Source organism: Taeniopygia guttata, chromosome 9 (assembly GCF_048771995.1).
Source record: "Taeniopygia guttata chromosome 9, bTaeGut7.mat, whole genome shotgun sequence".
Lineage (NCBI taxonomy): Eukaryota > Metazoa > Chordata > Aves > Passeriformes > Estrildidae > Taeniopygia > Taeniopygia guttata.
This window is the reverse complement of record NC_133034.1, coordinates 20,241,454-20,263,529: the sequence shown is the minus strand read 5'-3', so window position 1 is coordinate 20,263,529 and position 22,076 is coordinate 20,241,454. Positions and strand designations below refer to the sequence as shown.

Genomic DNA, 22,076 nt, shown 5'->3' with positions numbered 1-22,076 from the left:
GAAAAACTTTCCATTCATTTCAGTGTGGACTAAGTGAGGTGTCATGGACAAGGTGAAAAAGATAAATGAGCATTTACAGAATCAGATATGAGCATTCCTGAGTCACAAAGGGATTATATGGTAATATCTAGCTCCCAATGGGAATGCTGAGCACCTGGAGAATGATTTTCATGAGGAAGTGTCCTACCTTCCAGCTGGGACTGTCCCCTCTGAGGTCATAGTTGTGTAAACACAGCCACAGCTGCCTTACACAAACTCCCCCTCAGCAAGACAGTGATGAAATGGCACCCCAGAAAGTGGGGTACCCCACTGTGGGCTGACTTCTGCACTGCAGGATAAAGCCTGAACCATTTCTACATCCTCTTGGCCCAGGAGAATATCTACATATCTGAAAGATCATTTTCAAATTCAATTTGTCCTCTAGATTCTATAAAGGTATTTCTTTAATTCAGCGTGGTAGAACCAACTATGTAATAAGGCACTTCTCCTTTCATAGTTTCTAAATAATACTTTCCTGAGCTAGAGGTAAAAAGGTCATGATCTGCAGGAGATAAGGGTAGCAGATTGTCCAGTAATATGGATAATTTTTCTTGCCTGTCTGGAATTTTTATTGCAATGCTAGATCCTCCACAGAGCAAAGAAAATGACAGGGAAAGCATCGACAGCATTCTCCAGTGCCTGCTGAGGTCCTTAGCCTTTAAATATTTCAGGCAGCATCTCTGATTCAGAATGAAAATGGACAAATGAAAACATGAACTGAGTTCTTCAGGAAGGGAGTTGCGGGAAGAGCCAGAGATGAGATTTATCAGGGTATGGAATAGGTTTCTAGTGGAAAGTTATGGCAAATTAGCCTGAATATAGTACTCAGATATATGGCAGGAAGCAATTCCAGAGAGTTATGGCAATAAGCAAAGTAGCCTGCAGGTCTTTTTCATCTGGACAGTTTGGGAATGAGTCTGTGATTGGTTTCCCTCATGGCACAGTCTGCAGCTGGTAAGCAAGGAGGGGAAAAAAGTCAATATTATTTTTTTTTTAAGTGTTCCCATTATTTTGCTCTTTGGCCAGTACTCATTACTGTGTAAGTCAAGTTTTCCACTTATTCTATAGCACCCTGGAAACAACTTTGATTGTCGAAACAACCAATAGCCTCTTGGAGAAGGTGTCAGGAAAGTAGGGCAGAATCAGGAGGGAAAGACCAAAACTGCTCATCTCATCACTCCCCCCTGCCCCCATTATAAGAGCACTCAGCTCAAGAGGACATTTTTTTTCAGACCATGTTCAATCTGCTGCAGTTTCAAAAGTCTCAAGTGATAGGGAATATTTTCTCACCATTTACTGGGATGTTGGAGTGTGTCAGCTCCAACTACTAAATATCTGGTTTGATGGCGACATTTACAAGTCTCCTGCGCCACTGAGCTCAGTGCACAAGTTAACAGCTCACATCCCAAAGTCAGTTCCCTAATTAGCTTGTCCTTCTTCCAGAGATTTGTCAGGAATTCTGATGATGCCCCAGACAGATGTGGTACACCAGTGAAGCAGCTTTTGCCTTCAACAGGAATTTCTGAAACAGGAATTTCTGTGTTCCTGAGGGCACCTGACATGGCAGGAGGAGGTGACTCAGCTGCTGTTTCAGAGCCTGTTCCTCCGACCCCCACAAAGTTTTCCTAAAAATGCATTTGCTTGACTGCTATCCAACATTTTCATCACACATTCAACAGAAAGAAAGAAGCAAAATCTTCCCTCGTATAATGTTCTGTATTATTGAAGGCAGTTTGGGGAAAAGATCTTGTATCTAGGACAGGGTAGAATATAAATTAACATGGAAAAGACAAGAGGAAGTTTTACACAGTGTATGGAATCCAGGATTTTTTTCATAATTAAATTCTTGCTTCTTAAAGAGAGATGGACTCTTTCTGCTTCTTCACAGATTTCCCACTGAAATTTTTTTATTAGCAGTCACAAGACAGGGAGAGAAGAGACCAGAAGATCCTATGGCTCTTTAATTGTACTTATTCTTCTGTCTCCTTCATGAAATTATTATTATAGGCAACAAATAAATATAAGCTTCACACTTATGGAATGATACCTTCTTTACATGCAGAAATTAATTATAAATCCTTCCAAAGTAAATCCTTATGATCTCATCAAATTACTGTATTAAAAAATCATCACAAAAATATCTTTCCATGTGAGACTCTCAAATATATGAAATGTAAATTAAGTCTCAGAAAGCACCCTGAATGAATGCATTAAGCCCATTCTGTGGGTGGTTATACAGACACTTTGAAAATTTTTTTGTTCATATCTTCAATCACCTCAAGTGGCACAACAGTAAAACCCTCAAGCCCTCCATCTTACTTGCTGCAACCATGGCACAGAAATCAGACAGGAGACTTTAGAACAAAATTACTCAGGGATTTCATTAAAATATTTTATTCCTGAGCACCCAAAGTAGAAAAAAAAAAATCCACAAAAGACTCAACATGCTGTTTGATCAAATAACTGTTTAGAGGATAGATGCAGAAGGGAGCATCTCTACCCTGAGAAAGGTATCCAGCATACATAAGACCAAGGTGGAAAAACATCTACTAACACTAATCCACAGTAGTACCAAAGTGTCTGAAAATGCACTTTCCTAGAAAATTTAATATTTTATCTAAAGGTAGGCAGGTATTTCAGACAGAGGCTTGTCAGTGTTTTCATTAACTTAAAGGATAGAAGACTGTACTCATGTAAAATTTGCAGTGTACATGAAACCATCAAGGGGAACAACGTTCTTGAAGCCAGAATTAAGATTAAAAATGATCTTGATAAATTGAAAAGATGGTCGAGACTCAAGGAGATGCCATTGGCCAAGTGGCAATGTCCTGCTCAGTATGACAAGAGAAGAACAGAGCTGAAGTGGCTGTGAGCAGGGCAGGGCTGTGGCAGGAGTGGGAAGTTATTATTCTTTGGTTCTTGGCACTGGTAAAAGTCTCATCCAGAGAACATCACTCAGGACTAAAGTATCTTGAAAAAAAACAAACCTAAAACCTAAACCAAAAATTGTAGATAAATTGGCAGGAGCTGAGAAGCATCAAGAGAAACAGGAGTTGTAACAAACATCTCTGCATAAAGACAGAATAAGTTGTAGCTTTTGTTTGTTCATTTCCAAGAAAAAGAGAGAGATGAAAAAAAAAAAAGAGAGAGATGGGTATAATTACAATTTTGATAGTGAGAGTACATTTTTAGTCTATACTCCATGAAACATCTAAAGATGCAACTGAGAACAAACCAACCCCAAAAGGCTGACGACTGTGATCAGTTTATTTTGCTTAGCAGACATATAAAATGAGTTTAAAACCAAACAGCTACAAGTGCAAGATAAAAACTGTAACTCAGTCCTTGCTCAAGACATTGTTCTGTACCTTTTTTTATTTCTAAGAAATGCTATGGCACTTGTGCAGAGCAACAAGGAAGGAAAACAGTGGACCTGACGTTAATCATACATTAGTCTCCACTTCAAATTTCAAAAAAATTATCTACATTATTCACCAGGTTTGAAACTTGCCACAACAGTAAAAAAAAACCTATTTTTCCTTTTTGTCACTCAACTTTACAAAACCTCTCTCATTACTGAGGACAAGACACCAGAATTAAGATTGCATCCACCCTCAAACAAGCTCCACAAAATTCTCTCCAGGTGTTCTTTCCCACACTTCTGGCACACAATGCAGGCTAAGAGCTTTTAGATGCTGAATCCCATGCAATGCTGTTAACAGCAATAAGTATCTCTGCTGACATATTTTAAGGAATTGTCAGTCACAGTTAATAAAGGCAAGCAATAAGGATTAGATTTGAAAAAAAAAAAAAAGCTTGAGCTAACATTCCAAGGCTTTTTTTTTTTTTTTTTCATTTTTCAAACATGTCTGATTTGTATATTTAACAGTGCTATTGACCGAAGACTGGAGAACCTGTATCCTCAGTGGTGGAAATGTAAATGGTATTCATCTTTAGATCTAAGTAAATTAAAGAGCATAATTCCTATGGGCTCTCATAATTAGATATTTAACGTGGATTTTGAAGCAAAATGTTAAGCACAGAGCTGCTTTAGTAGCTGTCATAACCACTGAGTGCTAAGGTGGGACACAGATAGCATTTAGGAATTTTGGTCTTAATGAAAACCTTTGGGATTGACAGCACTATTCCTCTGGAAATATCTCTACCTTCTGGTGGAATTTTTGAAAACGTTTCCCTGGGTGTCTTGGTGGTTTATACAGTGCCTTTTTGGGCTGAGCAACACCAATTTCTTTGTTAATTGATCTTTTCAAATAAATAAACATAGAATGAGTAGTTGCAACCTTGGTTCTGCTGAGCATTAACTCCAAGCAAGTGACATGCTGTTGGTATGAAAAGGCAAGACTGGGAAGCAGTTGTCCAGAAAATAAGAAAACTCTGAAGAGGAAAGAGAATACCAGGCAGTGACTGGCTAGGATCACAGATTTTTGCCTAGGTAAATTAAATAATGGGAAGTTATGGGGGAAAGCCAAAGAATGAATTATTAGATGGCAAAAGAGAATAAAAACACAGGACACATTCCCAGCTGCCTTCTGAAATACACTTCCTGCTTCTTCTGCCCAGGAAAAACCTATAGTTTAATCAGAAATTAAACTCCTGTCCCTCAGGTGCCTCTTGCCACAAGACAGAGGTCCAAGCAGTATTTATGCTGCACAAGCTGATATTTTATCCTGTCTGAGCCATTCATTACCTTCATTAGCAGGACATTGCCACTAATGCAAGGTATTCAGCCTATTCAGCTTTCTGTGAGTCCTTCCTCAGAGTAAGGGTCAGTGTGTTATTTAATGTCTGATCCCAGTCCCTGGGGCAGCCTGGCCCGTGCTGCTGATCTCAGCTGTTGGGGGTTAGTGATGGCATATCCTGAAAGGAATTTCTGCCCAGTTTGGATGTGGATGAAAATTTTCTACAGATCAAGCATTGGAAATCCCTTAAACAACTAGAAATGCCTCTTCTGAGCTTTCCTTGCCCACATTTATCCTATTTCCTTCTCTTATTTCTATTCCTTTTGCTTTTCTGTCGTCTCTCACAATCACAGAGCTGGATGATCTCCCATGGCAGGCACAGGCTCTGAGCAAAGCACGCTGAATATTGCAGTGCCTCTATTGAAATGACTCCTAGTAACCAAAAAAATACACCTAAAGAATGTCATTGAAGCATCTGTTGTTCCACCCTGGGTTGCTGTAGAGCTGACCATAATACTGGGCTCCTTCATAGCAATATTTGTGGGCAAAGCACATATTAAAAAGAAAAGCAGATATTTTTAAATTAAAACACAATAAATATTAAAGCTAACAATCAAAGAAACAATAAACATTTCTTTCAGAAAAAAACAGTTTGGGGAACAAATTTCTTGGAAGCCTCCCTGTGTTAGTCAAGTTTCTCCTGAAAGGAGGCTTTGAACAAGGTACAAAAATCTTGCTTCATTTCAAAGCTTTCCCTACAGAAAACACACCACTTGGTCTTGTTAAAGGGTCTAATTCAGCAAGAAAGAAAGTGAGGCCAAGAAGAATGGTAAACAATTCCTTTCACACCAGGTACTGAAATAGAGAATAGATCCTGCTGTTGAATTAGATAAAGCAAAACTGGGGTGTCAGAGCTGCTCACGGTTATCAACCCTCCCCAGCCACACACCCCGCAGTGCAGAGGGATTTTTGTTCCCTAAAAGACTCATTTGCTTTGCCTGTCCCCTGAGAGGCTGTCACTGAATGTGCACTGGCACTGAGGCTGCCCATGCCTCACCTGGAGCAAAAAGAGCTGGTTTTGCTCCAGTGAGTATTCACTCATTTTGAATTGTTTCCAAAGCCACCTTCTTGACCCTGGTGCATCCTGCTTGCCATTCCTACTCCTGTCCTGTGAAAAGATGGAAAAAAACATGGTGACTAAAACAAATCCTGTTCTCAGCTCTATCCAGAACCAGTGTAGGCTTCATTTAAAGATATGTTATGGTGGTATTTGACCCAATGTTTTCATGGTGTTTATTTTCTTCCCCTTGGCCAACCAGAGCTTCAGTGTCCCATGTGTTCACCTTCTCCTACCCCAAACACTTGGGACATCAGCTTTCCAGAGAAAGTGCTCTCCTTTTTTAGGTCTGCTTTACTGACCATTCAAATGACGTGAAGTGAGATAGTGGGGGATAAATTGAGAGTTCATTTGCCTGCTTCTATTTCCTTTATTTTGTATCTTCTCCATTGTTGTGGTTCAAAAAGTTTGTAAATATCACCCAGAGCTTGAATGTCACCCAGCTGACATTCAAAGAATGTGAAATTTAGGTACTTCTTAGGCAAAGCATCTACAACAACACTGATGCCTGATTTAGTAATGCCTGATGTGATATTCTACAATTCTTAGAATTAGTGAAGATAATTAAAACATTATTTTAAATAGACTGAAATACTAATTATTGCTTTAGCTGAGATTCCATTTATAGCAAGTTTCATTTAACATTTCATTAAGAAACCAAGAGGTATAATTCAAATATACTTTGTTTGTGGGGAAACAGTAAATTCAATTTATCAGTAAGGTATTCAAATTAATACGAAATGAGCCAGTACATTTAGCATAAGAAAGCTTCTTGTCTTTTCTGAAGCTCAAAGAAACCAGAAGCAAAGCAAAAAACAGTAAGGAAATAACTCCATTACAGCCCAATTTCAAGGCAGCAAATGACAAGATTTTTCCCTCTACCCAAGACAGAAACTCAAAAAAAAAAAAAATTTTCAACAAGAAGATCTGACACAGACTTCCACTTCTTTTCCCATCCACTGAACTAAATCATTCATTGTGCTTTGATGACTTTAAGGAGCAAATGAGTTTTCTTTCTAAGCTAAAGATTGAAAGATGATTGCCTGTAGAGTAAGGAGTGTCTGAGACTTTTGACAATTCCCCCCATGAGTTGTACCCAAATATTTTTGCCTTGAACAAGAGACTACTGGAAGGAGGGCATTGTAGAAGTAATTACAGAATATTGCAGTTACTCACTCTTTCAGCTTAACCTGGTCCCTGCAGGTTTCCTCTTTACTCAAGACCTCTGAGGACTCAGATTGCTCTTGTCAGCAGGAGTTAAAGAACACTTAAGAACAGGAAGAACAGAAAATCTTAAGAACAAAAAAATCTTAAGAACAGAAAATCTCACCCTTTGCAAGCCAACCTCATCTGCCTCTCAACCAAGCCTTGCCAAGACCTTTTGGCCTAAAGCCCCAGTGCAGCACTCCTAGCATGGAAACTCATGCCAGGCAAATAGAAATCCTTCCTAGCAGCACCCAAGAAATTGAACCAGATTTCCTTCAAGAGCTTTGTTCCCCAAATAGCCTACTCCATCTCAAACGGGAGCTCAGAACATTTGGGAAGTGCAGCAGGATGGGTTTTGGAAGGTTGTATCTCACAAACTATTGTTTTTCTTGAACCTTGCCTGCAAATCCCAGGTCACCATTCAAGAATCTTTCTGTGCAACTGATAACATTAAATTCTTCTCAAAACTTCTACTGTTTTCTTCCTCTTTCTCCTATTCTTTTGCTGTTGGTTGCTGTCTCTCTTGTGGCTTTGTGGCAACCATGCACCAGTCACCTTTGGGGTTTTCTTGGTGATGTATCTAACTGTCATTTATTTTTGGCTTTTGAAGTACATACCTTAGATTTGATAAAAGCTCAGACCAGCCGGTGTTTTGGGAGCAGAGCTCACTGGACAGGGCTTGGGTCTTCAAAGACCTGGATTCCTCTCCTGTCTCCAGACCAGGGCCACTCAGCAGCTGTGGATAAGTTCTGTCTTCACATATTTGGCATTAATTTTCAAACCTTTTTTCAATTAAGATCATTCATTCCCATGTGTTGTACAGAACCTGCTATAACGTGGCCCTGATTTCACTTGAGTTACTGATGTATGAAGCAATAACTACATTTCAGAGGGGAGATAAAGGCTGAAATCAGTAGAACAACTGGCAATTCTTATTAGACAAAAATAAAATTGTCTCTCATATTATACACTTATTTCTTAGCTAGTTCTTTCTTTAAGACCTAGTCAGAAATTATCTCCTATTGTAGTGTACAGAGAAAATCTAGCAAATAACCCCATATTTTTAAAACTAGAGGAAGCAGAAGGCATAAAAAAATGAAGTGACGTATGTTGAGACAAGTAACCAAGTTCATTTGTTTATTCTTGGAAGAGTGCAGTGATGTTCTTCCAGTTTTAGAGATTATTTATTTTCTGAAATATGTTTTAGAGTGTATTATGGTCATATTCACAATTGGCCTTAGAGAAGGACACGTACTTGGAGCTTGTTCAGAGTAATTTAATCAATCTTACACAAAAAAGCAACAGCCAACCATTATGGCCCAAGTCAATACTAAAATGATTTCCCAAAACTCATTTCAAAGTCAATTCCGGGAATCAACTGGTAGCTTCAAAACACTGAGGCTCAATGATAAATTTAATTTTCTCTAAAGTCTGTAATTGAGCTTTTTTAAAATAAAAATTACAGTTTAGTGCCATCTCCTTTAATAAAATACTGTGCTTTGGGTGGCATGTCATTGTGTTTCTGGTAACTCCTCATTTTTTAACATAAATCAATATATTTGGTATGGTTGGTACCACCTCATAGTGACAAGAAATATTAACACAGCTCATTTTGTAGAAGAAAAATAAACACATGGCATATATTTAATCTGCCTGCCTGCCTACCAGATGGAGAAGAGAAGGGCCAAGACACTGATGGAGTAACTGTTTAATCACATCAGATTGGTGGCTTATTTATAAACACAAACAAGTCCACTTGCACCTTTGGGAACTCACCATGTTTTCTCCCAGCTTCTGAAAGTGTATGGTGGTTAATATTCTATTTACAGGTGAGACAGATACGTGATATGATCATGACATAACAAGGAAATAACATCTTTGTGACTGCTGGCTCACCTGGATACCTGTATCATAACTACTTGAGAGCCAAACTGCTCCATTTCATGCACTGAGAATGCCTCTGATTAATTTAAAAATTCTCATGTTTTGATGATTTTTTTCTTGTAAGTTCCATAAATATATCACAAGTACCTCATAGCTTTTCCATCACTTACTTCAGCAATACATTTATCAGGTACAGCCAATGGATATTTTGACACTTTCTCCTTCACAGGATAAAGATGTGTTCAATGACAAAAGGTTTGCCAGATTTTATCTCAATTTTTGGGTATTTCAGTTCCTGTTTAAATCAATGAAAATATTTTGTGGGATAAAAGGATACCCAGAGGAGCAGAGAATTTTTTTTTTTTAAATTACCTTTAGATCTACTTACCCAAGCACCCAATGAATCTTCCATTGCATAGCCTTTAATAAGCATTGGGTTTTCAATAAAAATGGTAATTTAAGCAGAATTTAGGGTGCTGGTGGAGAAAGCACCAGGTGAGGTCTGTGGGCTTTGCTTTGCAGACAGTAGGACCAGACCATCATCATTGTTGCTTCTGGCCTAAAATCCAACAGCCAATGAATCACAGTTAAGGTGCTGCTGCCAAGTCAATTAGCAGCACATAACCCAGAAGAAAGAATTAATTATCACAAATTCACCTTCTGCCTTGACATCTGTGGAACTTTCTATTGGGTCATTTACCTGTGCTGGACTCTTTAGGTGTTTCACTCTGGATTCAGAAATCCACAGAAACAAAGCCTTTGGCTCTCTAAAATTTGTTAACTTGTATATTTTGCTGACAATAGACAGAGGGTATGTAAGGATTTGACACCAAGTTTTCCTTTCCATAGCTATGGATATGTGGGGCAGGACCAAGTGGGCAGCTCCAGAATCTTTTCTGGACCTCTGAGAGACCTCTCAATTTCTTATTCCAGCATCCAGGAAGAAATTATCCAGTGCTCCTAAGCCTGTGATCTTGATGAAGACAAATTATTATGACTTTTACTATTCACAGTGCCACAAGATTTTTTTCTCTTTAAAATAAGCTCTTGGGGTTTTTTGGGGGTTTTTTTTTGGTTCTTTATGCATTTTGCGCAAAGCTCCCTATGGTGAGCTCAAGCAAAGTGAGGAGCAACAGAATATGCAAGGGTTCTGTCCCCTCTCAGATTCAATAAATGGATCTGTAACAGATGGCTAATAACAAAGATAACTGTTAACCAATCCTAGTAATGCTTAGCTCTTCCAGAAACATCATGGAGGGGTATTCTGGCACACTGTGTTCCAGCACTGCCACTGAAGTGAGCCAAACATACTCTGCCCTAGGCTGGTGCAGAGATTGAAAAAGCAGACTAGCTGCTGTCCTGGTGGCTTATTTTGATTCTCTCTACTGCAACCCTTTATCAGCCATGGAGCTTTATTCAAGACCAGCAAGGGCTGATTAATTGGATTTTCTTGGCAGGTAACCTTTCTTACTCTGCCAATTAATCCAGAAGGAAAAAAAAGGGCTACTGATCTCCTGTGAGAAGAAACACCCAAGTGATCAAAGACTGGATTCCCTCTCCCAGCACTCCTGCCAGTGACTGTGTGTGATGCTTATGTGAGCCACACTGCTCATGCACCATAAACAGGAACATCATCAGGTTTTTCATTCATCTGGAAGTTCAGCATGAGTGACAGAGGTCCTGGATAGTCATACATATGGAACAGATGCCCAATATAATCAAATTTAGCCTGAAAAATTCTGGCTGAAGAAAGGAAACTTGTGTGGTAAAGGGATATGAAAATCTTTAAAGTGTGTGCTGTGATGGACAGGCCAGTGCTTTTCTCTGTGCTCTCTGGCCAATTAGTGTTAAACCCTTTCCTGCAGCTCCCTGTGTTCCATAAGATTATTTCTCCTCTCCTTCCCCTTTTCCTGCTCCCCCAGCTTCTGATCTATTTACAGAGAGTGAAGTGCAGATGGGCACCCTCTTAGGCAGATAGGAATTTCCTGGAGGAGCAGAACAGCCCTTGGATGGCTGCAGAGAAGGTGTGATGCCACACACCATGCATGGCAGGAGCTGAGGGCTGCTGGGGGCTGGATCACATTCCCAGGAACATCCACATCTCCCCAGATGGTTCTGCTCTGGGTGGCTCATATCCCTCTTACCCTTCTCAGTAAATCCACCCTTCAGTCAGTGACTTCTGCATCAGGAGGACTTGGGGCTGCTGTGAGGGAGCCAAAGCACTTTCAAAGTAAAGGCAGAGATTCTTGCTCTCTGTGTTCCTAAGCTCTGGAACAGCCATAGGTGTCCCCCTTTCAGCCCTGCATGGCACAGCTGATAAATAGGAATCCTCCTCTCCACCACGGGGCTGCTCATTTACGTGCTGCCTGCCCCAGGGAGCAGATCTGAGCCATCCAATTTGTCCACCTCACTGCACAGGAACCCTGGGCCCTAATATGGTTTTGTGCTCATTCCTGGCAGCTGGGCTCACAAAGGCAGGAGCTGCAGAGAATAAACCTGCAACTGGCTCTGGCTGAGCCCGACATCAAGGAGAGGAGCTGTGCTTTGGATTCTCCCTGGCTGATCTTCAGCTAATGTAAATCAACTTGATTCTGCTGGCATCAGTAGAAACAAGCTGATTCAGGCCATTTATAGTTTCTTCTTGTTTACTTACTGCATCCTAATGACTGCCAGGCACAAAAACACCTGACTGAGGACATTAGACACAAAGGATTTATACCCTTAATGTTTTGTTCAGTTAAGACTAACAAAGACAAGGACTTTACCTTCTGATGAGAAAGCCAGGCCCCTGAACACTTAGCACTAATAAGGTGCTTTTCAGCTTCTAAGTGCTTTACAAACATTAATTAATTATTCCTTTCAACAACACTTGGTTATTTTCAGTTACCAGAGTGCATGTTTACCAAGTTAGCTCCATTCGTGCGCAGCACATTGCTGGCAGCAGGCAGGAGCATAAATTGATCTATAACCACATGCTGTAATTTGCAGCAGATTTGCTTCACCAAACACCATCAGTGCAGCTCCAGAAGCAGCTCGGAGGAGTGACCACCCCTCCCCATGTCCTATGGTGGGGATAACCTTTACCTTCCCTGCTACACTGAGCAGAAACAGAGAATCTGTTCGCTGCACAATTTAACTAATTCCATGGAAACATATGTCAAATGGGGGCCTCACACAGCTGCAAGAAAGTAGCAACAAATGTTGCATGTGTCACAAAGAAATGCCCATTACACCACAGAGAATGACACAGAGAACAGGCAGATTTCTGCTTAGTGAGATTGCCACGGTGAGGCAGCAGAATTTCCTGCTTGTGACAGTTATTAAAGATACAAAACATTCCTCATCTGTATCAGGAAGCTGACAACAGCTAAAGAAAAAAAAAAATCTAACCCAAAAATCAGCCAACCAACTAACGAAAAATAGAGAAACATGATGTAAAACCCTACCTCAACCCTAACACGGCCAAGTTCCACTGGAAAAGAAGATGAGCAGAAGGCAGGAGCTGGAGTCTCACAGCCTCACCTCAAAATGAGGCTGGTGAAACAGTGGAACAGGTTGCCCAGAGAGCTGGTGGTTGCCCCATCCCTGGAAACATGCAAAGCAGCTTGGACAGGGCTCTGAGCAGCCTGATGTAGGGGAAGGTGCCCCTGCTCACTGCAGGGAGTTGAACTGGATGACCTTGAAAGGTTCTTCCACTCCAAACCATTCCATGATTCCACAATTCTCTGAATCAAAAATTCAATGACCCCTGCTCTGTTCAGGTCACACCAAAGATGTGACCCACATCTTGGCTTTCTAAAAGTGCAACCTTTGCCACTGAGGTCTCATTTCTTTTCCTATCCCTCTTTCTCTCTCCCCTTTACATGACATGCCAAAGAAAATAAATGCTTTCTGCCAAAGTGCTGTCTGGACCAGTGTGTTTCCACTGGAAATGAGGATTTCAGTGATCTGTGACAGATAACAGCAGCTATAACCATGGGCAATACCTCTGCAATAGAAAACAAGGTCTTGGGAAGTGTTAAGAGATCTCTTCTTAATTAGACACACCCACAGTTTCTCCAGGGAACAGACATAAAATGCTGAAAATATCAAACTGATCATAACTATCAGCAGAAACCAGGCACAACCTTCTGCTGTGTCTCCTGCCCAGGTCCTGGTTAGTGAGGGGCTGGTACATGGCAGCAGAGCACCAAAGGCTGCATGCACCCAAATCTCATTTCATGGACTGTTCAGAGCACACTGCCAGCACTAAGGGGGCTCCAGCTGTTTCCTTTGGCTTCCTTCAAACTCTCTTTGCTCTGGGCAATCAAGAACATGGCTTAGCATCATGTACACAACAGGAATTAAAATTGAAGAGTCAGGAAGTAAATCTCTCAGTATCAGTAACCTGCACCCTAGGAGGGATGAGGAACACCAAATTGTAATGCTCTGAGACATACAGCCTCATTAATTAGCCATCATTCACCTTGTTCATATTCAAAGTGCTTTGTCTGCTGGCACACACTGGGAATGTACCGTAGGTCTCTAAACATAAAAAAGATGTATTGGTAAATAGACTTTTTTGCCTGTATACCTGTATCCATACCTGGGCTTTTGCAAACACTGCTATTTTCTCCCAGCCCTGCTCAGCAAATCTTTCAGCTGCATGAAAGGCCTGAGACTGGTTACTGGGCATTATCTTCAGCATGGGTGTTTACAGCTCTCAGCATCTCTCCTGAAAGAATCTCACTGTAAGTAACACACAAGTATTTACTGGGACCAGGAAGAAAAAAAATCAGTCTATTTTCAGTCTGAATAGCTTAAACTGGGCTCTGGGATTCTTTGATGCTTTGGTTGAGAGGAAAACAAAACCCCCTCCTGCTGATGAGTTCTAATTCGCCTCCATCTATGCTTGGTACAAAGAAATGGTGAGGTAATCAGACACACTTCTGTGTCTGCTCTGCAAATACACCCAGCCCTCATTTGAGAAAATGGCACATTGCACACTGATGCAAATAAAAGACTTGGGATTATAGTCACTCATCCCAAAACAAATGCAAAAATAATTTCTTTCCTGACGTGTTGAGAGACAAGAAAGTAATTTTAGTTAATGAAATACAAACATCTCTATCTATGGAAATACAATGTGATTTTAACCTTTAAAAATGTTCTTCTTCTGATATATAATTATATTCCTACTTCTGACTTAAGGGGGTTGCATGCAGTCACAGCTTTTCTTCATGTTAATATATAGTTCAGAAAACAAAACATGTCATATTCTAAAGGATATCTTGTCATTGCTTATAGACACATACATATCAATATAATTTTGCACTGATCCTCCGTAAATTACTTATATCTTAAAGGTACAATGATTACTGTAATACCACATGTGACCTCAAGATAAATGTAATAGTACCACAGATGTAGGCTAAGAAGCTTTTTGCAGCACATATGTTGAGAATTACACAAAAGGTACCAAGCAGTAACATCTAGAAGCTGTACAAAATCCTTCCTCCAAGGAAGGGACACACCAGGGTAGTGGGTCAACTCTTCTAGTAACTATTCCTCATTGCTAGCCAGAACTAGAACTTCTAGAGCAAGGTGCCAAATCTCCATGAAAAATGTGGAATTAGCTCGGTACCTTAGTTAAAAAACCTTTTCAATATTCGTCAGGAAAATATGTGGCTCATGCTGTGAAATGAACCATGAGGGAATTTTATTCCTTTCTGAAATTAGGATTAATAGCCCCTGGTCCCAAACGCATTTTAAATAATTCACCTATGGATGCCTTCTTTATTCTAAATATCCCCAAGTTTCAGAGTTTTGTTATGCTTTTGGTCCCTGCTACATTCCTGGCAACACAAACCACCAACTAATTTAACACATAACAAAATTATTTTTCTCCACCTTTTGAGTTCACTGAGTATTTTCTACCCCCACATGAGAAATGCAGCCAATTAATACAGTCTCCATAGCAATGACTTGTACAAAGGCATCCAAACCCAACAGCAATTTTCAACAATGTAAACCTGTGATTTCTTTATTCCATGAAAAAATTCTTTCACCTTTTTATTTCTATGTAGGAATCAAGAGATAACTTCCACTTGCCTCTTATGATTTTTGCAGGAAAATAGAGCAGGAAAGAGGAATATAAGAAACATGTTCACTCTTGCACTTCTCCAAATGTGGGTGTTGGATGTGTTTGTAACATAACTCGTTGCAGCCGATGGGCACCAAGCCCTGACACGCTCCCTGTCTAATAAAATGTGTTTCTCTTGATACCAAATTCTAATCAGAGGAACTTGCTTGATATATTCTAAATGTAAAATATGGTAAATATCCTAGACTTTGAATATGTGAAAAGGATCATTATTCACGGGCTCCTAATCAAAGCTTTGTTTCGTGTCATTATCTGTTTGGTTTTACACAATTCCTGCTTGCTTGAGTGAAAATGTCTGGTGCTGGAAATTGTCACATTTCTCTCAGAGAAGCAAGGGAAGGAGCAGTGCTGCATTCAGAAAAGCCCTGGCATAATGGCTTGCTTGTTTGTTTGTTTTTTCTTTTGGAAAACTCTGCACTGTTTGTTAGGTTGTAAATTATTGATTTATTTGGTGATTTACTTTGCAGCAAATTGAAGTCATATGCAAGCTAAATACAGTTTCACTTAAGGTAATTATGATGATGGGGACTGCAAAACTTCAGAAATAGACAATTGCATTTACTTGACATGTACACTATAAGCCAAAATATATCCCTCTCCCACTCCCACTATAGAGTAAATGTAACTTAAACTACATTTATTTCATTAACAGCTTCAACGTCTGTGCCTGTAAAAGCTTTTAGGTGCTATGAAACAATGGCATGGAAATATTTTAGGCTCCCCTGGTTTCCCTGTAGGGAAAGATCACCCCCACAATAATGTGGCCACAGAGGATCTAAACCAACAAATGGGGATTGGGACACCATGACCTCCCCACCTTTTTTCACTGAAAGTCAAAGTACAATTTGTGTTCTCTATGTGAAACATTCACTGAATTACCTTTCTTTTTCTGTACATGTTGGGGCCAAAGATATTCCTCAGAAAAAAAGATTTGGAAGGTACAAACATCTGGGTGGAAAAACTGGAAGCTTGGTATGAGCTGGTAAAAGCGTGGAACGTGGGCTGCAGCTCACAGAGATCTCACCTGTACCTCACTGGAGGCACAGGTCAGTGCTCCAAGGCTTTCCCAGAGAGAAGAGTTTGACTTTTGGTATGGATTTTCTAGAAAAAAAAATACAGCACAGCTGAGATTTGCCTCAGGATCCAGCACAAGTGATTGCACAGAGAGCAGGATGAAGACGATCAAGTCCAAATTCTGTCCCAGAGGCACAACAGATTTTGGGGTGCTGGCTACCAATTGAGGTATGTTACAGCTGATGTTTAGGCTGAATAGGCAGGATACTTATGGCAGCATAAATCTGAAAATCCCAATCCAGCTGCCTCTACTTTGTGCTGTGAAATCCATGCTGCTGGGAGTGTCCTGCCTGGTCAGATGCCAATTTAGCATGAACAGGCAAGGTGCAAATGCCTGTACTGTGGAACAAGGGATATTCCATATCTCACATCAGGGCATGCAGCAGGAATGGGCTCAGTGAGAGCCAGAACCACAGAACACACAGCATCCCATTCCCACACTCTAGACCAGCCTCACAGGAGAAGTCTGGGTGCCTTGAGATCCTCTCTCAAGGATTCTGGACTCTCTCCTGTGTAACTGAGCACCTGAAAGCCCTGACTAATCTGAAAAGAGATCCTTCCCACCCAGAGCCCTTGCTTAATGAAATCAGTATTCCAGTCAGCTCTATCACTAGAAAAAGCAGCTGCAGTATGCAGGGGAACATATTCTGTTTCCCTAGCTCCATGTGCTAGCATTTTGCAAATGAAATTTTCTCTGACTTTTAGGCTATATGAAATCTTGAAATTAAAATGAAATATAATTGTCAGTGAATGGAAAGTACTACTTTTTGGCCAGCTCTATTTGTACATATAAAACATCCTAGATGTCCCAAAGTGTCTTTTGTGCCATCTTGAATTATTTCCTTTTTTTTCTCTTTATTGAGATCTCCAAAGGCAGCTGCTTAGGGGTTTTCAATGCCCAAATTCCCACTCATTATTTTATTTGACACTCAGATCCCTTGAGCAGCACTAAAAAATTACTAAACCTTAATATCTGTGTGAGACTTCCAAACAGCAGCTACAATGAAGAAACTGGTCTTGGCACTAAAAACCAATGAATATGTAAGACAAATTGTGTCTGGAGAGATCAAACACATTAAAACAGGGTACCAGTAGCATCTTTCAAAAGATATCTAATGTAAGCAGCATATTCTTCAATAGCTCAAGGGGCTTATAGTCAATAAATTTAACAGGTTGCAAAAAAATAAGTCAAAGCTAAAGTACAGTATGTAAATGGAAGCTGGAGTGCACTCTTCTTTTCAACCTTAGGACAGAGTTAATAGAGGGAAAATGACAAAATACATAAAAAGGAATACACAGGATTTGACAGAGTTTTAACTTCAAGGCAAACTACCAGACTATTTTGGTTTACAGATAAATCAAACAAAGAACTTTTATCAGTTTGCATAAAAGTCTCATTTTCAGCACTGGAAAGATTAGGCTTCAGAGCCTTATTCTGTATGTGTATGAGGGGGATTACAAGGGAAGTGGTGAAAGCAGTGACCTTGCCAGGGATTAGCTTCCACAATTGTATGGTAAAATAGTTGTGTTTTCTATGCTTATGGATTAAGATATTCATTGACAGCTTCTGTAAACTAGTGAAATTCACGGATATTTTCAGCAATAGGGTGATGGCAGCAGCAGTATCTGACAGCCCCATTTCTGCCTTCTGACATTGCCCACGGGCTGTGATGTTCTGCCCAGGGAGCTGGACCCTCAGCCTTGCCAGATTTGTTTGCAGTGGCTCAGTGTTTGTCTGACAAAAAGGGTTTCCTTTTGGAATTCCCTTTATTTTACACTTGTATTGTGGTCATGCTAAATGCAAGTGTATTGGATCCATTTGATCCTTTTTGTTTTTCAAGAGCTACACCTGACTCCTCCCAGCTGACCTAAGCAGGGGTGGCCTTTTACTGAGTTACCCCACACACTGACAGCCACGCTTGGCTAAGCTGTCAGAAAACTGAAGTGGCTGGGCCATCCCCACTGAGATTCTCTTTCTTCAATGTTTTTTATTTTGCTGTTTCTAAAAAAACTCTTGGGAAGACAGGAACTACACATGTGGGGCAATCAAGACCTTTGTTTTGGCTGTGACAAGCCCAGTCTCTGATCTGACTAAATGGTGACTCTTTGGATTGAAAGCTGCTGCTCTGAGGAAGGCAGAGCAGAAAATGCTGTGGAGGCTCTTGGAGCCCAAGCCAGTATCTTAATACAGAAGACAACAGGCAAAAAGCCCCTTTGAGTCAGTGGTTCAATGTTTCTGAAGACTCTCCAGCTAGCTTAATCTTCCCAAGGAAGTTGAAAACAAATTCACCAGAAATGGTCAGCTGCTTGTCTCTGTGCCTGTAAAATGTAAAATATTTTCTGTTTGTCCTGATGCTATCATTTAACTTTGGAGAGATATTGGAACCTATTTATTGGGCAGGATAGTGAAAAAAAAAGGGTCACTTTGCTTATTTGCTACTTACTCAGAGTAATCTCTATGGTAAAATAACTGCATAGAGGAGTAAAGACAATTTTGTTCATGAGAGAAACATTCCCATGAGGGACAGCTCAGCATAAATTTGGGTTAGTTTGCCTCGAGCAGTCCCAGCTCACTCGGTGGGTTCTCCACACAAAGCAAAGCACAGTCTTATGGCAAAGAAATGAGGGCTTACACCAGCCTATACATATTTTCTTGCACTAGCAGAATTAACTAATATACAATTAGGTTCAACAGAGAAAGATTTCAATGTCCTAGTGTGTGACTACCTGAATCATTTCTACTACAAATGTAACGTGTCAAGATTTTTCTTGGACAATATTATCTGTCGAGTCTATTAAGCTTTGTGAAATAGTGCCTGCTCTCGTATCATGACAATGGAAAGTGAGATAAGCAGAGAGAAAAAAGAACTGGACCTGGGTGGAGGTTTTTTGGAAGTGCAGCACAAAAATAGTTTTAGCCAAGTCCATGTAAGGTAGCCACCAAAATTGGTGATTAAGTCTTTATAACCATAGTGATGGATATTTGCAGTCCCAGATTATCCCTGGACAGCAGAGTGTCCCTCCAGAGCAACAGGGGTGGAGCCAAACTTTGTGCAAAGCAGTCACACTGGCAGTGGCAGCAGTCTCTCTTCAGAAGCACAGAGCACACAGCTCAAGCTGCAAAATTCATTCGGAAAACTGAAAAAAACAAGGAGGTTAACCTCTGCTGAACTCAGTGCTGCTTGAAATGGTTTAAAAATTAGGCCATGTTTGCCCTGAAGTTTTGTAGTGGTTGAGACACAAAAACTCTGAGCTTCAGCTTGGACTGTGCATGCCAGTAATTGGCAAAAAATGAGTTTCTATCCCTGGTCAAGGAAGAGATTCTGGGACATGCACAGGATATGAATGATGAGCTCTCAATATGGAAAAGCGTTGGGAACTAATCACCCAGGGAACATAACAAGCTAACCAGAAAGTACAATAGAAATAGATATCTTTCAATGGATATAAAACAATCCCTTTCATGCAGCTGAGCTGAGAGATCGTTAGCTCATGTAGGTAATGAAAACACACATCCACTATGATAGATGTAGTTCTACATATGGTTAGAAATTCACTTTGTCTTGTAATTGCCCTTTCTCCCTGTTCATTCTTCATTTCTTTAACATAGTCGCCCAGTGGATGGTTTCATGAAGACAACTGTAAGAGCAGAGATCTCACTGTTTTCTAGAGAAAAGAGAAAACAAAAGACTTCCAAGTGCTATATTTACCATACTAAATCCCCAGGTGGTTACACCCACAACCTAACTGCACTGGCTGATTTTAGCAGGAAAAAGCAAAAGGCAAAGATACTCTCTATAACCACCAACTGGGAAATAGACAGGTGGATGCTGTTCTTTCAGAAGGCATTAAAAAAGGGGGAAAGAGTAAATGCTTTTGCTTTTCTTTACTGTTGTTTAAAAGACATAAAGGAAACACTTATTTTCCTTTTAGGGTACTTTTACCAAGTTTTTTTTCCAGTGGTTTTGGACCCATGAAAGCTGCTTTTAAAATCGTGGTGACAATTTCATATTCTAGAAGAAATCGGAACATGTTATCACACGTTCCAAATATTACTTAACATTAAATAAAACCTGGCTCATTACACTTGTAAACCAAGAAACCTTAAAAACTCTGCATTCTTTTATACAAATTCATTTACTCATCTAATCTATCGAATTCACTAAAAAAATACTGTTTAATATATGGTCGTAATAGTTTCTTTATGCCATACCAATCATAGTTTCTAATTATAGTTGGGCAAACAGTAGATGTGATCTGTCTTTGCTTTGTCTGACCTTTGCCTTTCAGTGACCTGAAAAAAAATGTCAATTATTAAACTAAATTATTTAAAAGGTAGTATTCAGTTAGACAGAAAAATACCTCTCAGACAAATGGTATCATATATAGTAAGCAAGGTTAGATGGAGACAGGATATTTAAAACTAGATAATAAACATAATTTTAGAATCAATAAGGTCAGAAAAGACCTCCTAGATCATCAAATTGATTGAGTTTTTAATCTTTCTGAACAAATAGATAAATGTTAATGGCAGAAGTACAAACAAACCTGCCTTGTCTTTTCTTACAAAGTGGATTCCAGTATCTGTAAACATAAATTTGGAGTACATGCTCAATTCCAGTGACCAGAAAAGCAGCAGGGATCAGCTACAGGGAGACAAAACTGCCATCATAGGGAGAGTCCCAGTTTGGTGGAGAATACTGAGCAGTCTCTTGAGCTATTTGTGCATCTGACAAACTTTGAGAAAAGCACTGGAACAAACCTCCTGCCTCCCAGGCACTGACATCACAGCCTGGCCAGACCCTGAGCAAGCAGCAGTTGACCAAAGGGCTGTAGCACACAGCTGCTCCCTCACTGAGGACCCAGGACAAGCACTTTTATCTCCTGGAGCCCAAAGGTCTTCAGCATGATGGCATGGAGATGGTTTTACAGGTGGGCACTATCTCACAAGTGACTGGATCCAGACCTGTTCTCAGCTCACAGAGCTGTAATTCTGTGTCCCCCTCTCTTCCATCAAACCCCCACACGCTGAGGAGCCATAAAATCCATTCAGTCTAGGAGGCTTGTCTTATCAGCTCACAAGAATTAAAGCTCTGCAGGTCAAGTCTTGATTCTAAATTGGTTTGAAATACCTTTGAAAGTATAAAATTATGAGAGAACTCAGCATCATCATTATCATTACCAACCACCCCTGAAAATGCTCCAGAAACGATGCCTTGGAAGGAAGTCAGAGAGATATTGCAATTACCAACTGTGTTATATCATTTAAGTATATATTTAGCTTAATTGTGGTAAAACTTGATAGTATTCTGTTGATTTCATAATTACCAGAAAAACTGCAAAATAAAACACATGTCTAGGGGGACTGGGAATTTGATGTGGTTTATAATCAACAACATTGTTCACAATGACAGATCTGAGTATACAGAAATTATTTCACATTGCAGCACTGGTGCTAACACTTGCTTTTCCACTTGCTTTTCATTACCATTGCAAAGTAGTTTTCCTAGACAGTGCTTATTTTAGTCATGGCAGAAACTAATGAATTTTTCAGACTTGTGTCTGGGTTTTATTATACTCCTATACAATCTTTTATTATACTCCTACAAAATCCGGTTTTTATGTATTGTACTATCAAAGAGTGGGCTGAGTATGCCCTTACTTCCCTTTGAATCTTTTTTACAACTTTATCATTCAGAAATTTAAACTGCTCTTGACCCATTATGAACCAATCACCCCTGAGTCTGATCTTCCTTCTCCCTCTGGGTCACTGTGAAAATTATCAGAGCTCATGGGGCACCCAAAGCCTCTGTTCTTTGGCCCTGTTGTACTAAACAATGTAAAAACAAGGCTGTAAACAGTCCCACTCTCAAGAGCCTGCAGTCTGGCATGTTTACAGGACAGATTTTAGCAA

At 40.0% G+C, this 22,076-nt stretch overlaps 1 long non-coding RNA gene across 11 annotated transcripts in view; it reads right to left on the bottom strand.

Moving 5' to 3' along the window:
• The window catches only part of LOC115496373 (uncharacterized), a 121,718-nt gene that overhangs the window by 20,703 nt on the left and 78,939 nt on the right, over positions 1-22,076 (bottom strand). For 9 of the 11 annotated variants that reach the window (XR_012057316.1, XR_012057312.1, XR_012057320.1 and 6 more), the window contains 4 exons: positions 9,335-9,505; positions 7,680-7,798; positions 7,033-7,123; positions 5,797-5,907 (listed from right to left, as the gene is read on the bottom strand). This is a non-coding gene — a long non-coding RNA (uncharacterized lncRNA). The remainder of the gene's footprint in view (positions 1-5,796; positions 5,908-7,032; positions 7,124-7,679; positions 7,799-9,334; positions 9,506-22,076) is intronic. The other 2 variants (XR_012057318.1, XR_012057319.1) reach the window with 2 other exon arrangements.